At 37.0% G+C, this 18,854-nt stretch overlaps 1 protein-coding gene across 1 annotated transcript in view; it reads left to right on the forward strand.

Annotated features, from left to right (window-relative positions):
- Positions 1 to 3,938: 3,938 nt before the first annotated feature.
- The window catches only part of LOC133519565 (cadherin-23), a 57,387-nt gene continuing 42,471 nt past the window's right edge, over positions 3,939 to 18,854 (forward strand). The window contains exon 1 of the mRNA XM_061853573.1: positions 3,939 to 4,097. The gene's annotated coding sequence lies outside the window, so the exon portion shown is untranslated. The remainder of the gene's footprint in view (positions 4,098 to 18,854) is intronic.

The following is an 18,854-nucleotide window of genomic DNA, read 5'->3' on the forward strand; positions in this document are numbered from 1 at the left end:
AACATTTTAAAAAGTAAAAAAAAAAGGGTATTGATCAATGAACCATTTATTCAATACCGGATTTAGTGGTCTGGAGGCCTCGGGGCAACAAAGGAGTGGAGGCCCCCTGGGTACCAATTATTTTCCAAATAAAATGGTAAATTTTCCGAAGTCTTTATTGTGGGGGCCCCTCTTTTGTGGAGGCCCCACGGCTGTAGCCCCGGTTGCCCTCCCCTAAATCCGACCCCGTGTCGGTACGCATGAAGGTTGATATTGAGCTGTAGCCGCGCGCGTCATATGACGTCTTTGGCGGTCAAAAGGTTAAAGCCCCGTCTTGGTAGACAACCTGTATACAGTTTGTAAGCATAAACAGTTATCACAATAGGTAGCCGTCGGACATGATCTAAACCAAAATACTTCTAATAGTTGAGTTCACTGGTTGACTATTGCTTAAGAGGCTGTCAACACCCAATGTCCTTGAAATTGATGTTACTTAAACAGTTTTTTAAGAAAGACTATTTGTTTTAGTCAAGTAAGAAAAATATATGTTCATATTAATTATATTTCAAAGACAGTGGTTGTACTCGATACATGATTGAACGAAATCGGCTCGATAGAAAATAATTGCAAAGATTGGTCTTAAAATCACAATTAAACGGTTCTATGTCTTTATTGTTTTGACTTATGGGTCTGCAATTAAAATCACAATTTCAAAACTTTTATATTTAAACCGCTGTTGAGTAAAATATTACACTAATAATCCACTTTTTTTTATTTAAATATTTTTCTTATTATTCCCTTGCCCAGGCTCAGTAACATGCGACAGTGCTATCTCATTTACTCCGATACAAATAGACAGTGAGCGCGCTTGAGGTATTGACAGCCTCTTAAGGTATTAGTTCGGTCATTTGTACTATCTTGCATTGTGCAATAAACTGTCAACAAATTTAAATAATGTCAACTCAATGCAGGCATTAAATTAAAAGTTAACACATATTTGAATTACATTTTACATACACGATTATAGTGCAATTTTTTTTTAGATCGTATACGAAAAAAACCACTAATGTTGCATTAAAACAGTGATCCACTCGATCGACTGTACATATTACATTCTGTATAGTTGTATACCCCATCCCATCCACTTTCACAGACCTTATCTTTTCGTGTTCAAGCGCCATCTATGAGCAGGGTCGTAAACTTCGTGCAAACAATCCTGACAATCATTTACAGAGTCGCGCGGTTGCGCGTGGTGTGGTGTTGTGTGAGCAGTGAGCACATCATGCTGTTGTTGTTTTATAACTTAATGTAGCTTAGAATTCATCTTCATAGATGGCAGTAGTGAGTAAAATATAACTCTAGGTAAGCCGGAGCTGATTTGGCGAACGTATAACCTTCAACAATCAACAGTTATATGACAAGATGCACAATTGGCTTGTAATATGCAGGCGTGGTTTATCAAATATAGTGACGTAAGTTAGGAATTTGTTAATTTAAACTATCTACCCATACTACCTACTTATTTATTTTCCCAGGTTGGCTTACAAAAAACAAATAAACCATTATTTGATTTTTTACAGTACATATGATGCTACTTTAGCACACTAGTGCGATAATTAGCGCATAACATAACTATGTCGAAAATTTAAAGGGTAACTTCTTTAAACTTTATACGAATTATACGATACATGTGCGAATTGATTGACGACCTATCGGGCCTAGTGGGTAGTGACCCTGCCTATGAAGCCGATGATCCCGGGTTCAAATACTTCAAATCCTGGTAAGGGCATTTATTCGTGTGATGATCACGGATATTTGTTCCTGAGTCATGGGTGTTTTCTATGTATTTATAAAATATTTATATATTATATATATCGTTGTCTAAGTACCCTCAACACAAGCCTTATTGAGCTTACTGTGGGACTTTGTCAATTTGTGTAATAATACTAATAATGTCCTATAATAAAAAAAAAAGAATTGGTAATTCGCAACTCCCTTCGATCGTGTTTTTAATACCTTGTATTTTATACCTGGGCTGATTATTTACTATTACAATCACGCCTATCACAGACGAATTGATCATTATGCTAAAACGTGAACATTCCTGTGATGGTTGTATTTTAATAATTCATGAACGTGACTTGTGCAGTTATTTGCAATTCCGTGGAAAGCGTGGGTTATTTGGCCGAACGCAATGTAAGAATGGCCTTGATTTGTCGCTCGCTGCTTGCGTCCAGCCCGCGGCCTTAGTGCGTGTAGTATACAGGGTGGAATTTAGATGGTGAATAAAAAATACTCCATATTTGTCGACATTCAGTTTTATAAGTTTGACGACCGGTCTGGCCTAGTGAGTGGACCCTGCCTATGAAGCCGATGGTCCCGGGTTCAAATCCTGGTAAGGGCATTTATTCGTGTGATGAGCATGGATATTTGTTCCTGATTCATGGATGTTTTCTATGTATTTAAGTATTTATAAATATGTATATATTATATATATCGTTGTCTAAGTACCCGCAATACAAGCCTTATTGAGCTTACCGTGGGACTTAGTCAATTTGTGTAATAATGTCCTATAATATTTATTATTATTTATTATAAATTAATTATATCATGCCTAACCCTTATATAAATACTATATCCCAGATATTTAGAGATTTAGTAAATTACGTTTTTATTTACTATAACGGGACTTCATCGAGTAGGTATAATTAAGCTTGAAATCTTTAATGTGCAGTTTAGAGGATAGGTCTAGGTGAGCTACTTCTCAGATTTGAAAATTTTAGGTAAAGGTTCGTGGCGCTAACGGGGGGCTGCTCTTAAAATTTGTGTGATAAGGACAACTGTAGCTTAGGCGAAACATCCTGCGTAAAAATAAAAATCTTCAAAGGTTTCAAACTCGGCTGTTTCTTTCTCCAAAATTTAACCAATCATAACGAAATTTTGAAATCTAAATGGTAATGAAATTATCGGTGTCGGACTGTTTTACTTTTTGGGCTAATTGATATCAGTTTAGAACACCATGCTTTTCTTTACGGCCTAGTCAATTAGGTCGTTTGTACGATGTTTGAAGTGCTCTAGCGCTTAAATAGGTTAACAAAAAAAAAGTTTATCTTTATGGACTTTATGGGGTGTGTGGCTTAAGTAAATCATTTCAATTTCAATATTAATCTGTATTGAAAAAATAAATGCTCTAGCTCTAGGGAATACCACGGAGTGGAGGAAAGAGTCAAGTACGTTTGTTAATAGAGAAATGATCACTGAACTGATCCTGAAACCTATACCTAGATTTTGGTATTTAGTGTTAATTTATAGTAAATAAAATAAAAAATCTAGAATTTCTGAAATACTAATCTCAACCATAAATCATACAGCAAACACATCCCATTTCCCACATAGACCTCTCACCTTTCCCTACAATGACCTCATTGTCTTGCCCTCCACCGTATGACCCACTATCCATCTCCTTTACTCAAACGTGACCCCTATCTGTCTATCTCAAGTCTTATCCATTGCCCAAGCGCATAACATAAAACCAGTATAAAAGCGCTCTGTGATTTTATATATTTCATAGAGATCTCAAGTTCACAGTACGATGGTTTTTTTAATGTGCTTGGGAATTCGACGCTCACGCATCTCAAGTAAAACCCCGTTACTTTTACCTTCGGTGCTATTACAAAAACTTACCTTACGTAGGTGTCATCAAACGAGAAGTAAAAACCAGCGTAACTATGACCGTCAAATTCCAAGCGAATGTAAGTAGCAATAAGAACGTGCTTATGTTGATTCTGTTAAGCGCCTGTTTCGCTGACGCTTGGTATGCGGTGGCAATATATTCCTTCGCAAAAAGGCTGTATCTTGCAGATACTCAACGACGGAGCTGAATATTATATCTATCTTACTCTAACTTACAGTAATAATGCTGTTTGAATGAGACAGAAAATAACGAGTTTTTGTACCGGTGGTGCAAGTTTTGACAGTACGGTTTGAACGCAGAGGAGTTAGAACGTAACAAATATGATAAAAAATTCATGTTGTTAGTGTTTTTAGTGTGTTTTAGTGTTAATATGTGTTGTGTAGTGTAGTTTAGTGATATTGGCATAAAAGGGATTTATTTAAAGGTAGGTACCGTTATATTTGGTACTTACAGTTATGTTTACTCTAGGCGGAACTTTCTTTGAGTCATCAAGGACGTTTTTTTTTTAGTTAGAGCTTTGCGCAATAATACTAGGATATGTTAGGTCTTTATAGTACTAGATTTAAATGTTCCTATTTACATTTTAAGGGGAAATAAATAATCTTTTTTTAAGTGCGCATATCTAGTTAGGTACTATGGAAACTGAGACTTAGAACTCTATCGTATTGAGTTAGTATTTAAGTTTGACACTTTTAAACACTGTTAAAGGCTTTCCAATTTTAAATGACAAGGTTGTATACAACCAATCAAGTCTGTAGTTAAACGAGGCACATGTATCTACATTTACAGCTCTGTATTATACTTAATATATGATTAAATAAATAGAGTAAAGGGATCATACCTAACTTTAATCTTATAGGTTGATACATTAACAATAATAACATAGATCCATTCGCGATAATATCATTACAGTTTACATGGTCATTTCGGGATGATGTCTTGGTGACCCATTTTTCTTTGTCACCCTGTATATTTTGGTTAAATTAGTAGGTTTTAAATTAATTGTATATTTTTGTGTTCTATGAGGTTTACTCTACAAGAAGTAGTCATAATTACGTCTTATTTAATTAATGATTGGCCAATCCAACACTCATTTTAGTATATTCTAGGATATACAAGGTATACAAGGTCCTACCATTCATTCTTATATTTTAGGTTAAGTACCTACGGTCAAGGAATTTTAATTTCAATGCCAATTTCGTTCCCGAATAATAGAAATAGAAATAAATTAAGTCTCAGCAGCGCCTCAGAAAAAAATAGAAATAAATTACTAATAGAAATTACCAATTTCGGTTTTCTCTCGGACCGAGTAATTTCTATCTGTCTCTCTATCTCTCGAATGAGCAAGAGCAACTGCTGATTTTTTCGGGGGAATTACACGTCAAATGTATGCCATGTCAGATAAACGTCAGGCCATACAATACATATGACCATTGGCCGAGGTTTTCGACAGAAGGGTAAGCTTTTAAAGGCGACTCAGGCTGTTAAATCCTCCAAGGGATGATCTACAGACTTTTGTCAGGTCAGGATATTAAATTTTTTCATATGACAATCTTAGGATTATCATATGAAAAAACCCTAGTGGTACGGAAGGTAGAGGCAAGGAACAGAAACTCCTTAGGCAGTATTGTTGCAAAAGTGTCCAGCTGTCAGTGTCAGCTATAAATAATAGTTCCAAATCTCTCCAGAGTAGCGCTAGAGGCGTTATTGACGGAGTGAAGTGCGCTGTCTATGATTAGATTTCTTTCTCAAGTATTCTAGATATTGTAGCGCCACCTATTTATGGTTTTTTGTCGGACACTTTTTGGTATATGGAGATTTTGTTCCTTACCTCTTCCATACCTAGTGGCTTTCAAATTGATGTCACTGAGACACTGATAACATACGAAGTGGCACAGAGATGCCTTGGCAGTACCTATACAATTCACAATTCACCATTGTCATTCTACGTTTACCTAGGAAAGGAACAATCGTTGTAGGTCCTAGATCGATTGTTCCGAGGTCTCTGAACGGATATACGACCGGGCCGGGTGCGGGCCGGAGCTTCCGGCGCTTACTTTTCTATGACAGGTGATCACGTGGTGCTTTCCATAGAAAACGAAGCGCGGGAAGCTCCGGCCCGGGCCCGGCGTGGTCTAACGCGCGGGGCGCGGGTCGGGCTTTATGCGCCGTTCGTTGTAGGGCGTAGGACCGTAGGTTTTCGTATATAGTAAACACCCCTATAATGGAACAGGCACCAGTAATGGGATTGTATAGACAAATCCTGTAAAACAAGTGTTTACCATTAGTTTTTAATCGCTGGCAATATTTTACCATAAACTGGAGTCAAAGAGCTGCTTAAGTTTAATTTTTCATTGATATTTGTTAGTTTGAAAATTAATGGCGCCATACATCCCATGACTGGAGCAAAAAAACATAGTTATAATTAGTTAATCATATTAAAACTAATTGCAGTAGCTTTCATTATATACATACAAAGAAAACATAAAGGATGAATTGGACATTCAAGTTTTAAAGCATAAAGTGATAAAAAATTTACAGATGCCGGTGAAATATCAAAAATACTCCAAATTTTCTCTTAAATGTCCCATGATTGGTGCCGTTAACTAACATATAGTTAGTCCCTCCAGAATTGCTTCAGAATCATCATAAACCCATTTTAGACTACCTAAGCTACTTCTCGGACCCCTCCCTGTACTCCATAAGTGCCCTAACCAGTGTTTCGGGCAATTGACCATTAATATTACAAATGGAACCGTAAACTTTAGCCCGTTACGGTTTACTGTTCCATTTGTAGGTAACTATGTAATGGTTAATATTTGATTGCAATTAACGTTCGGCCAACACTGGCCCTAACTGTATTTACTTAATACATTCTATTCTAGAAATAGGGTCCTAGAAATGAGACCGCGGCTAGCAAAACGTCCACTTTGTCGCTTGCCAGAAGGACTAGATTTACTTGTATCATTATTTATTTATTTATTTAGAAAACAAACAGCCTTTTACATATATATTTAAAATAAATGAACTAAAAATAGGCCTAAAGTTTCCTACATTACTAAGAAACTATTACATAGAAATGTAAATTACGCAATTATAAATTACCGGTTTAGTTGTGTACTACATGCAAGTAAGGTAAGAAAACATACAAAAGTATGAAAAATATGACTGGAACCAAATTGATCAATTTCTAGAAAACAAGATTTGCCGAACTTTGTTCTTGAACACGGACAAACTATGAACAAAAATATCTATATCGTTAAGAGATTCATTATACAAATAACAAGTGCGCCTAAAGAAAGAGTTTTTAGCATACTGTGTGCCACAGGAGGAAATAGAAAATGTGGGTTTAGAACGTGAGTGGAATCGAGAGATTTTGAAGGAAACGCTATCTAATAAAAGGTTAGAATCTATGTGATTTCTAATAATTTTAAATAAAAATATTATACGAATAATCTGACAAGGCGGCCTTATGGATGGAAAGAGGGAAAGTTGTGCCTGCTGCGGAAGGAGGGTCGCCCAGCTGACTCTCCTTCAGGGTACCGCCCCATTGTCCTCCTGGATGAGACAGGAAAAATGCTTGAACGCATTATTGCCAGGCGCGTAATCAAGCACTTAGAGGACACGGGCCCGAACATAAGTGTCAGGCAATTCGGGTTCCGGGAGGGGCGGTCGACGATCGACGCAGTAAGTACACTGAAAGCCTTCAGTGATCAGGCAGCGGGTAAAGGAGAGGGCGCAATAGCGGTGTCCTTGGATATTGCAAACGCTTTTGGCTCCCTCCCTTATGAGGTAATTAAGGAGGCACTCCGTTACCACCAAGTGCCTCCCTATCTGCAGAAAATTATAGGACACTACCTTTTTGAAAGAGTAGTGCTCTATCAAGGAGCGGACGGCCTAAAAGAGCGCAAAATGGAGTGCGGCGTTCCTCAGGGGTCAGTGCTGGGACCCCTTCTTTGGAACGTCGGCTTTGACTGGGCGATACGAGGTGCACAACTACCCCGCATGGTAACCATTTGCTATGCTGATGATACTATGGTAGCCGTGAGGGGGAAGGAATATAATGAGACTCTGAGGCGGGCAGCAGTTGCTACAGAGCTGACAATAGGGAGAATAAGCCTCTTGGGGCTAAAGGTGGCACTGTCTAAGACGGACGCGGTGATCTTCGGAGGAAGGGGCTGGCCAGTACGACCCAACGAGGCGCTCCCCATAGGGGAAGAAGCGGTCCAGGTTAAAGCCCACATAAAATATTTGGGTCTTATTCTGGACCGCAAGTGGGACTTTGAGGAGCATTTCTCACAATTGACTCCTCGGCTCGTCGGCACAGCATCTGCATTGGGCCGCCTGCTGCCAAACGTGGGAGGGCCTCAAGCTCTATGCCGGCGCCTCTTCGTAATGGTGGTGCGAAGTATGGCGCTATATGGGGCGCCGATATGGGCAGAGCGCCTAAAAGGCAGAGCAAAGGCGCTCCTCCGAAGACCACAGAGGATAATAGCCCAGAGAATGGTCAGGAGCTACCGCACGGTGGCGTATGACGCTGCATGCGCTCTCGCGGGCACTTTACCATGGGAGCTCGACGCGAGGCTCTTGGCGGAGCGATACAGAGAAAGGGTATGGGCCAGAAATAATGACGATCGTCTGGCTCCACAAGAGATAGATGCACGGCGAAACGCGGCAGCCAAAAGGGAGCGGGACCGGTGGAAAGACCAGCTGGAGGACGCTCCATATGGTACCCGCACCATAGGGGCGCTTCTCCCGTCATTCGACAACTGGCTAGACCGGAAAAAGGGGAACCTAACATATAGGCTGGTGCAGGTAATGACCGGACATGGCTGTTTTGGTCATTATCTGCATCAAATTCAGCGGGAGCCGTCAACAGTCTGCCATCACTGTGGCGAAGAGGATGATACTGCCCAGCACACCCTTGCGGATTGCCCTAGTTGGGCCTTAGAGCGCCACGAAATGGTGGCGATATTGGGGGTGGATGATCTCTCTCTGCACAGTGTGGTGTCGTGTATGCTGAGCAGCGAGAGATCGTGGGATGCTGTCACAAAATTCTGCGAAATAGTGCTGCAGAAAAAAGAGGTAGCGGAGCGGGAGCGCGAGGAGCGAGCAAATGCGCACCCACTCCGGCGTAGACGGATGGGGAGAAGGCGGTTACAGTATATTAATCGCCTAATCCCCCAGTAGGGCCTGTGGGCTGGGGATCCACAATATAGGGCCTTACACGTCTGGAGGAAGGATCAGTGCGTTGCCGATCCTTCCCTCCTCTGGATCGAGGGTGTCCCCGTTATATTAACTAGGGCAACCGGGGGGACGGCACGGTAGAATGGTCTCGCGACCCCGTGGCGTCCCCCAATAACGGTAGAGCGGGCAACGCCGCAGGGGATGTTAGTGGGTATTCTCTTCCCCTCCCTCTGTTTAACAGAGGGAGTACTGGGAGGAGCGAGTCCCACATACCACCCCCCAAGTTGGCCTCCCCAGCCAGGGGGTGAGATGCGTAAATGCATTTACCCCTGCGTGAAAAAAAAAAAAAAAAAAAAAAAAAAAAAAAGGCGGCCTTATGGAAAACGGCAAAGTGAGTCGTTTTGCCGGCCGCGGTCACAAAGTGAAGTCTCAAATGAGTTTGAACGAGGTTTGACTATACCTGCATCTACCTATTAACCAAATTAGGGTAATATTACCTTGAGACTAACGGGAACGAACGGAAAGAGAAACTTTTACCGTAATTTGGGGAGACCGTTAACGGTACACACACCTCTGTGAATCAGAATGAGTACCTACCTATTTCTCAGAATATAGTACATTGTTGGGACTTATTTAGGTATGTTGTGCCGGTAAAATGTAAGGTTACAACAAACATACGACACGCCTGCTTGTAAGAGGTTACCTACCGCCTATGGATGCCTTCAACTCCTGATGTGTATCATGTGATTTGTCGCCTCCGGAAAAATTAACTGTCCCTACAGAAACACCTTACAGAAAACCGCAGCCAAATAACACTAGACCCTACTCATAGTGATGTGTTCCTACCGGTGAGTAAGGTAGCCAGAGCTCATCGAGGGTGTGGAGTGTCAGGGTCGGGAACGCGGATGTAACTCCTCTGGAGTTGCAGGCGTACATAGGCTACGGAGACTGCTTACCATCAGGCGGACCGTATGCTTGTTTGTCACCGACGTAATATAAAAAAAAAACTTACACTAATTATTAAGGTTCCGTACCGCAGAAGGGTTTCCTTCTAAGATCGGGGTTCTCGCCAATTTGCTCCAAAACCATTGGACCGATTGTGTTGACACAATGTAAGATGGTGACCCAAGCCCCTTTGGGCCACTCCACACTAGCGTCTTTTGAGCGCCGGCGTCTAGTCAGCTATGGGAAATGGCGTCGCTGCGCAGTTACTTTGCGCCAACGTTGCGTCGAGCAGCAGCCAGAGTTGACTACACGCCGACGCTCGAGGGACGCTAGTGTGGAGTCTCTCTTTTATTACTAAAATCTGTGTGGAACTGTTTGCTGTTATTGATAATTTTGTTTCTTAAGCTAGTGCACTTCAAATATTTGCAAAAACGGCCTACTACTAGGCCGCAAAGAGAAGCATGGTATTCAAAACTGACATCAATTGGCCTAAAAAGCAAAACAGTCCGACACAGATAATTTCATTACCATTTAGATTTCAAAATGTTGTTACATTTGGTTAAGTTTTGGAGGAGGAATCAGTCGAGTACACAACATCGTTTTTTGAGATTTTTACGCAGGACTTTTCGCCTAACCTGGCGTCCTTATCGCACTAGTTTTAGCCTAGCCGCTTTCGTTAGCGAGACGGATATATTCACCTAAAATATTTAAATCTCAGCTCCCGTATCCTCTGAAAAAGATGCTACGTCAAGTAGTATATAGTCACACCAACTTCATCTCCCAATAAGTCTCGTGACACAACCTACGTAACTACGTATGCCAGTGACCCGTTATACCGTCATCCAAACGCACTTAAACGCGCAATTATCGACTCTTTCCACATGCCGTAAGAGCTATAACACAAGCATAATTATCGTGGTTTCTTTACCTAACAATAGTCGTGGGAAAATGAAGGTGTGTTGTTTCGAACGCTGCTAAAAACAAAGTGAGTCTATCGCTTGGAGAAACCAGTATAAGTGTGTTCTGAGATCACGCATTGTTGTTAAAGCTCTGGAGGTCATTGGTTATACTGGTTATGTTGGAGTTTGTTTTGGTAATAGATAGTAATATGCTAAGGTTTCCCTAGGCATGCCCTCCCATCTCGAACTAGTTATAATTATTTCTAAATCGATATCAATAGATGGCGCCAAATGTCACAATCAGCCATTACGAAATTGTTATCCTTCGTATTAAGAGATATTTAACGTGCCATAAATTAAAAACACTATAAATGGAATGTAAACATTAATGGGTGAATTGCAGAAAAAGTGTACCTTTTGAGTTTCGTAACTAAACTGAGAGCAAACGAAACTGACAATTGCTGTAACGAAACTGATAACATAAGGCCACGTACACACATGGAACAAAATACGGTGTTTTTCTGAACTAGTGATGTTTTGTGGTTTTGTTTACAAAATTATAAAAAAATAAAACATGTTAATTCAAATCAACAATATATATTAATTAAATTTGATTTACATAACCGCAGCACAGTATCAATTAAATACTAGTAACAAATATGTATGTAAGCTTAGCTTTCATATATTTTCAATTAAATATAATCAGAAGTTATCAGTACTAGTAACAAATATGTATGTAAGCTAAGCTTTCATATATTTTCAATTAAATATAATCAGTCGTTATCAATACTAGTAACAAAATATGTATGTAAGCTAAGCTTTCATATATTTTCAATTAACTATAATCAGTCCTTATTAATACTAGTAACAAATATAAATAGAAGCTAGGCTTTCATACATTTTCAATTATTTATAATCAGTCGTTATTAATACTAGTATTAACAAATATATATGGAAGCTAAGCTTTCATATATTTTCAATTAAATATAATCAGCCGTTATCAATACTAGTAACAAATATGTACGTAAGCGAAGCTTTCATATATTTTCAATTAACTTTAATCAGTCGTTATTAACACTAGTAACAAATATATATGGAAGCTAGGCTTTCATATATTTTCAATTATTTATAATCAGTCGTTATCAGTACTAGTAACAAATATGTATGTAAGCTAAGCTTTCATATATTTTCAATTAACTATAATCAGTCGTTATTAATACTAGTAACAAATATATATAGAAGCTAGGCTTTCATACATTCTCAATTATTTATAATCAGTCGTTATCAATACTAGTAACAAATATGTATCTAATCATATTTTTTCAATTAAATATAATCAAACGTTATTAACACTAGTAACAAATACATATGGAAGCTAAGCTTTCATATATTTTCAATTAACTATAATCAGTCGTTATCAATACTAGTAACAAATATGTATGTAGGTAAGCTAAGCTTTCATATATTTTCAATTAACTATAATCAGTCGTTATCAATACTAGTAACGAATATGTATTTATGTAAGCTAAGCTTTCATATATTTTCAATTATTTATAATCAGTCATTGCTTTTAAGTGAAGTTTAACATTAGCTTATAAATGAAGTTTAATCGTTTAGATAATTATGAGTAGGCTAATAATACATCCCATACAGCATGTATTTAATGCTTCGCCATAACGTTTATAAAGTACATACAAAACCACTCGCGTACGGGGAACGTTATCAAATATAAAGTTAATAAACATTTCATAATATGAGTGTTGTCAATTCTCTTGTTTTTATAATCGTGAATGTTATTATAAGCATGCTTCTAAATAACAGACGCTGTTGAGTTTATAAATGCTACTAGGCAGCACGTGTTGAATAGTCAAGTCATCAGTGTCTGCAACTAAGTAGCATTTTATGGCGGTGGACAGTAGCACGCTTAAAATAAGACTGTGTAACTATGCAGAAAAAACTTCATAAAAATCAGTTTTACGCAATAGAAAAACACCAAAAAACAAACGGACAGTGCTTACATATTTTTTTATAGTTTTTACAGTATGTACTAAGCTTTATATTTTCTCAGTTTAGTAACGTAACGAAAATTAACGAAACTGAGACGGATAATATGAGAATTCATAACCTAAAAAAATATTTACCTTTAAATGTTCAAGGCAATCTTTGAAAACCATGCAAATTTGTAAGGAACGAAGTAAAACCAAGCCGTAATGCACAAATAACCGTACTAAAGTGAAACTTTTACCTGAAATAATCGCCGTTATCCACCATGAGATTTTTAAGATCACATGCACTGGAGATCGATCCACGTGCCACTACGTTGAAAAACAAAATGGCTGTCGCCGCGTTCAACAATTTCTGACAGTACCGAAGTGAGAGAAGATGAATAAAAAATATTCTACTAAGATGGAAAACGTTTCTTGGGATTAAATGCTCCGTTACTAATCCTGAGTAACGCACATCCAAAAAGTTGAGACAGGTATATGAATAAAAAAAATTACGACTTTTTATATAAAAAGCTATTATAATATGTGCAAAATACTTAAGATAAACCATAAAGGAATGAGTATCATACATTAAATATTTAAAACGACTAATATATATCGTAACAAATATCTGAGATAAGAAATCCTTTAGAATTGGGACATGAAAAATTGTATGGGACCAACCGCGTATGCCACAGAAAAAAATATATTAAAAAATAAATACAAAGTGCATTTGAATTAAAAATATTTTATCTTCATTAGAACAATGCATTTTATTAAATTATCACTGGGACTTTGTATTTTTTGCCATGGTATATTTTTAAAACAGTCCTATTTTAACGGGACACGTAAACGCTTAAAAGGTACACTTTTTCTGCAATTCACCCTAATAACAACACGAATTCAATGCATAAATTTACAAAATTTGATACCACAATTATATTGCGATTTGCGAGTTTTGCGACTGACTACGTTATGGGCAACAGCGCACGACGGATATAGCTGTCGAAGTAATAATGAATATCGTCACTAGATGGAGCCACCACGATTCTAGTACGTTTTACCACAGATCATATAATACTAGTACAGATACCCAATCCCATACTAAAAACGCGCACCGTCCTAAGTATCCAATACCTGTAGGCTATTTTTTAGTTCACAGTAACGGACTAGATGGCGCACGGAGCTAATAAAACTCTCACAACTAACATGCGTTGAAATGGCGTCGAAATACCTCTCTTGCGACATCTGTTGTAGTTTTCACGCACTAAACCTAGAGGTCACATATATTGTTAAGGTCAATTATTACTAGATGGCGTTTCAGATATCGATGACGAAATTAAAATTTATTTACAAATTAAGTCAATTTACAATAAATTATGATGTCAATTATAATTTTATGTTACTTTTTTTTGTACTATAAATAGTAGTTTGATTTGGTACTTTAAGACATCAAAGTTTCGTTACAAATCACAAGTCGTGTTCTTATCGCTTACCTTGCTTCGGCGCGACGAGCATTCGAGTAAACCAGCGTAACTATGACTTTTAGATACACAATAACGCATAATCAAAGAGGACTCTTATGCTGGTTTGAAGGTATCTAGTACCTGGCGCTTCACGTTAGGGCAAAAAGAACACGGCATTAAGCGGTATGATTTGTTTTAATAACTCTTGGCGCTAAGCGTTGCATTGGTTGCTCGGCACGTGGCCTTGAGAGGCCCAAGGTTGCGCTTATACAAATGATTTAAAACGTTCGTCAAAATCGAAAGTAAAAAATATGTGCATATTCAATAAAAAAATATATTGGTACCTACCTAGAGATATATTAGGCAGTATTGTCTTAGATTTATTATAATATAAAAAAGAGCATGTATACAGGAAAGGAATGAGTATTTTTAAGGATGATCAATTGATAATTTTGTGTTAAAAAATAAAGGCCACCACTTACAAAAAATAGGTACCTAAATATGGAAGTGTCTCGTTAGACAGTTTACGCACTTGCGATTTCCGTATGTGGCTATAGCGTGATAAGTGCTTAAGAGGAAAGAGGACGACCGGTCCTCCATACAAACGTAGTCCCCAGTTTCCTCTCTGGATGTTGACATTTAGGAAAATATTTTTAAGTAATTTGATGTATATTAAACATACCTTGTCTTTTGACTTTTTTCGATTTGTGTATTATTATAAAAATTAGGAGCGAAAAATAGAATTCAGATTTCATACAAATTTTTTAATGCTTTTTAACTCCTATCGAAAAAAATCAAACGTAGAGGCATACTTGTGGTTGATATACAACAAATTGTGTCAAAATATTTTTAATAATGTTAATATCTAGAGAGAAAAATGTGGACTATGTTTGTATGAAAAGGTGATTTCGCGTGCGTCCTCCACTTTCTTCTTAAGAGGGAAGTGTACCACGTGATTGTCCATACAAAAAGAGAAAACGTTTTTCCATGATTTAGTTGTAGGTTATTAACACAATGACACACTAGATTCATAGGTTTCCTATTTTAAATGTGCAAAACAAAAAAAAATGTTTTTTTTTTTCAAAAAGCGAAACTTATAAACCTCTCTCTGATCTCGGAAACGGCTCTAATGATTTCGCTGAAATTTGGTATATGGGGGATTTTTGGGGTATACAATCTATCTAGATTAGTCTTATGTTTGGGAAAACGCGTGTTTTCGAGTTTTCATGCGTTTTTCTTTCGACGCAGAATATGGTCGCTTATTTCGTGTTGCCGGCCACTGTCCGTTTGGTCCAGCGGGATAAAACGCGGACTGCTAAACAAGTGTTACGGGTTCGAATCTCGCCCGGTGATTAACTTTTGTTTTTTTTTTTATATGTTCAAGTTTATATATAATTTTTTAATTTTTATTGTTTTAGACAAGTTTGATTTAGTAAAAAAATGACCTATGGAATAAGAGAAATTGACAATAGATGGCGTTACTCTGTGACAAGTACTGTAAGGTTAAATTCGATTGTAAATAATAATAATTGTCAGTTCACATTTTACTTTTTAAGTTTATGTAGATTATCACCTATACACCGCCATATTACAATAAATAGTTATAACCGAGCAAAGCTCGGTCGCCCATGTACTATATCATAATATGAGCTAGAATGTTTAAAAAGGAGTACGGATTTTTACAGATATTTCTTAAAGACTTTATTCAAACCGACCCATACGCTTGAAAAATACTAGGTTTCTACGTACCGTACCTTCCCATCGTTTCATTATCTGATTTGTGCACTACCTAGACGACAAGAAAGACGATTAGCGCAACTCGCGCTATTGAACACTGTGCGAGTTGTGCGGATGACCGAGCTTGATTCTGAACGGGTGTTGCTTTGCGTGTTTAACATTCTAACATTGCAATAAAAAAAGCGTGTAACGTTTTTTTTCCATAATTTTAAATTAATAAATAAAATAATTTTATTTCGTATTTATTTTATTTAATTTTTTAACCACCAAAGTGTGTTTTGTAGCTTATTCAGTACGGCTACCATGAGTTGGCATTTGACGTTTACGCTAGCGACTGCTTGAACTTGATCGCAGTTTATATCGCTCGCATTAAAGTAGGTATTGGTGCGATCAAGTTCACGCAGTCTGTGGCGTAAAAGTCAAATGTCAACTCATGGTAGCCATACTTGTCCTATCATGTAAATGTTTTTTTATATTTTTTGATATATGATATAAACAGATTATTCAACATGTAAAAAATTCCAATTAATAAATTTAAGAATCATGTAAAGCGTAAACTTATTTCTAAAGCTTATTATACCACACAAGACTACATGAATGATAAAACAACGTGGGATTAATTGTGATTCGAAATGATTAATTATTTATTATATTTGAATAATGATGATGAAATGGATATTCCAATGCATGTATTTCCTTTGTTGTTTTTATTATATTTGTTTGACATTTAGAATTTATTCTAGAAACAATCTAGACTAGTGTTTTTTATAAATTTTTTTTTTTGTATGACTATATTTTGTGAAAGTTTTAGTATTAAATTTGATCTCTGAATTATATTCATTAGTATTATATATGGAATAATATTTACAACATCAATAAATTGCTCTGATAATTAGATTAAGATAATTATATGTAATACTGTCTTACTATTCATAAGTGCTTGTTGCTAGGCCTACATGAATAAAGTATATTTGAATTGAATTGAAAAAAAAAAACATCAAATTAAAGTCACTGGAGCGCGTCAGCGGGTAGTCAGTCGCGCACCATGTATCCGAAAAAAAGAAAGAAAGAGGAGGGGAAATAATAAGGGTAGGTATGTTAATTTACATGCTCAAGGTGGTTTTCAATATGTAAGAGAGTAGCAGGGTCACAAAGTTACAAAAAAAAACGTGACCTTGATTTACTCGAGCGCGGTCGGTCTTTTTTTTTTTTTTGTAAATGTAATGAAGATTTCTTATTAGAAAACAATCAACTTGTAACGTTCGAGTTCATTATTTTCAACTGACCGAAAAATATACGGGAATACCCTCAATACCTCTTTAACTCCATTAAATAAATAAAATTCTTTTTTATTGTTCAGATTCTTGCCAATCAATTCAAACTATTAAAAGTTAACTTCATGTTAAAAATTTACATTGTCGTACAAAAGGCAGTTACACAATGCAAAAGGCAATTATGTTATAATTTTCCGTATGAATATACAACGTAAGCAAAATAATAGATTAATAGATAATGTTTTTTGACGTAAGTCGCAAGTATTAAGACGATTGTCGGCCCAATGCCCTTGAGCGTCGGGGCCTCGGAGCGAAGCTAAGCGCTCTGTCCCCGCGACAATCTCATGCTCATGTCTCATGACGATCGCACGCAACGACGTTCAAAGAATAAGATGCAGTGCAGAGGCGCGCGGGTGGCGCTATCCTCGTATTTGAGTATCATCTTTTGCAGACGTTTTGTTGTTTGATATGAGTAGATCATGCATTTGGTGAAGGTACCATAGTAACCTCGCAGTAGGTCACACATACAAAATACACCATACACCACGAATTATTTATGATTTTGTGGCACACTTCATATATCCGTATCGAGTGTGGTTTAATAAAAATAATAGTTTTTGGTTTCTATGAAAAAGACACGCAAATCAAAGTTGTAATTTTAAGATTTTTTGATTGAAATTGAGTTTTACGTGCATTTTTATGCTAATCTATGAATTTTAGACGATTAAACATGAAACGGCGCCCGGGGCATGTTACACCGATACTAACTTTTCATATTAAATTGGCGGCTTAGGCCGGTATAAAGCCGTTTGAGTAAATGTCCTGTTCATATCTCGACGACAAAAGCGATTGTCAGCCTTATAACTTACATTATTAGTTTCCAAAATAAAATTAATTTCGTAGAGTAGAGTATAATTTCGGAATTGCACCACGTTCGGAGGCATTCGAAACTAAGGTACATAACAGTGATTTTTTTATTTCTTATTGCGCAAATAAATATTTATGTTGCCGAGCGCCGATTTTATACTCTTTTTTTTTACAATCCTAGAAAAAACTTACCACGTTTTAATAGGTAGTTTATTAATCCTAAAAATTTTATGGTTTCTGAATTTAATCGATTAATTATTTTTAAATTTAAAAAGAAACAACTATCTCTATACAACGTAAATAGATAGCCTATGTTAATCAATTAATTATATTTTTTAGGAATCGAAATTTATTACAAAACTCAAAATTCGAATGCCTATATGTCCGCGCATGTTAGAAAACATTTATTATACATATATTTAAAAAAGCTTTCTCAAATACAACTGGAAATAGTGTCATTACGTTCATAACAATAAGCTGCGAAACACCATATTTCGCGCGCTAAAGCGAGTCACAACCCTGCTTTCTGCAGTTATTTATTCTTTGGCCGCAATTACTCCGATATTATAAGTAGCACTTGGGAAATGCACAAGCATTCATAGTGCAAGAAAGGCACGGAGCGACAAGTGATACAGCCTCCTCGTCTAAAAGCCGGCACACGACTGACGTTTACGTCTTTTTCGAGCTGCATACGCACGAAATGTCAAAAAATGATCGATTTCTTAAAAAAATATTAACTGATTAGCAAAAGCTGTGTTGTATTCGCAGAACCTGTTAAAAAATATTTTTTTAGTTTAAAAATAATTTAATCGATTAATTTA

This window comes from Cydia pomonella, chromosome 7 (assembly GCF_033807575.1).
Source record: "Cydia pomonella isolate Wapato2018A chromosome 7, ilCydPomo1, whole genome shotgun sequence".
NCBI lineage: Eukaryota > Metazoa > Arthropoda > Insecta > Lepidoptera > Tortricidae > Cydia > Cydia pomonella.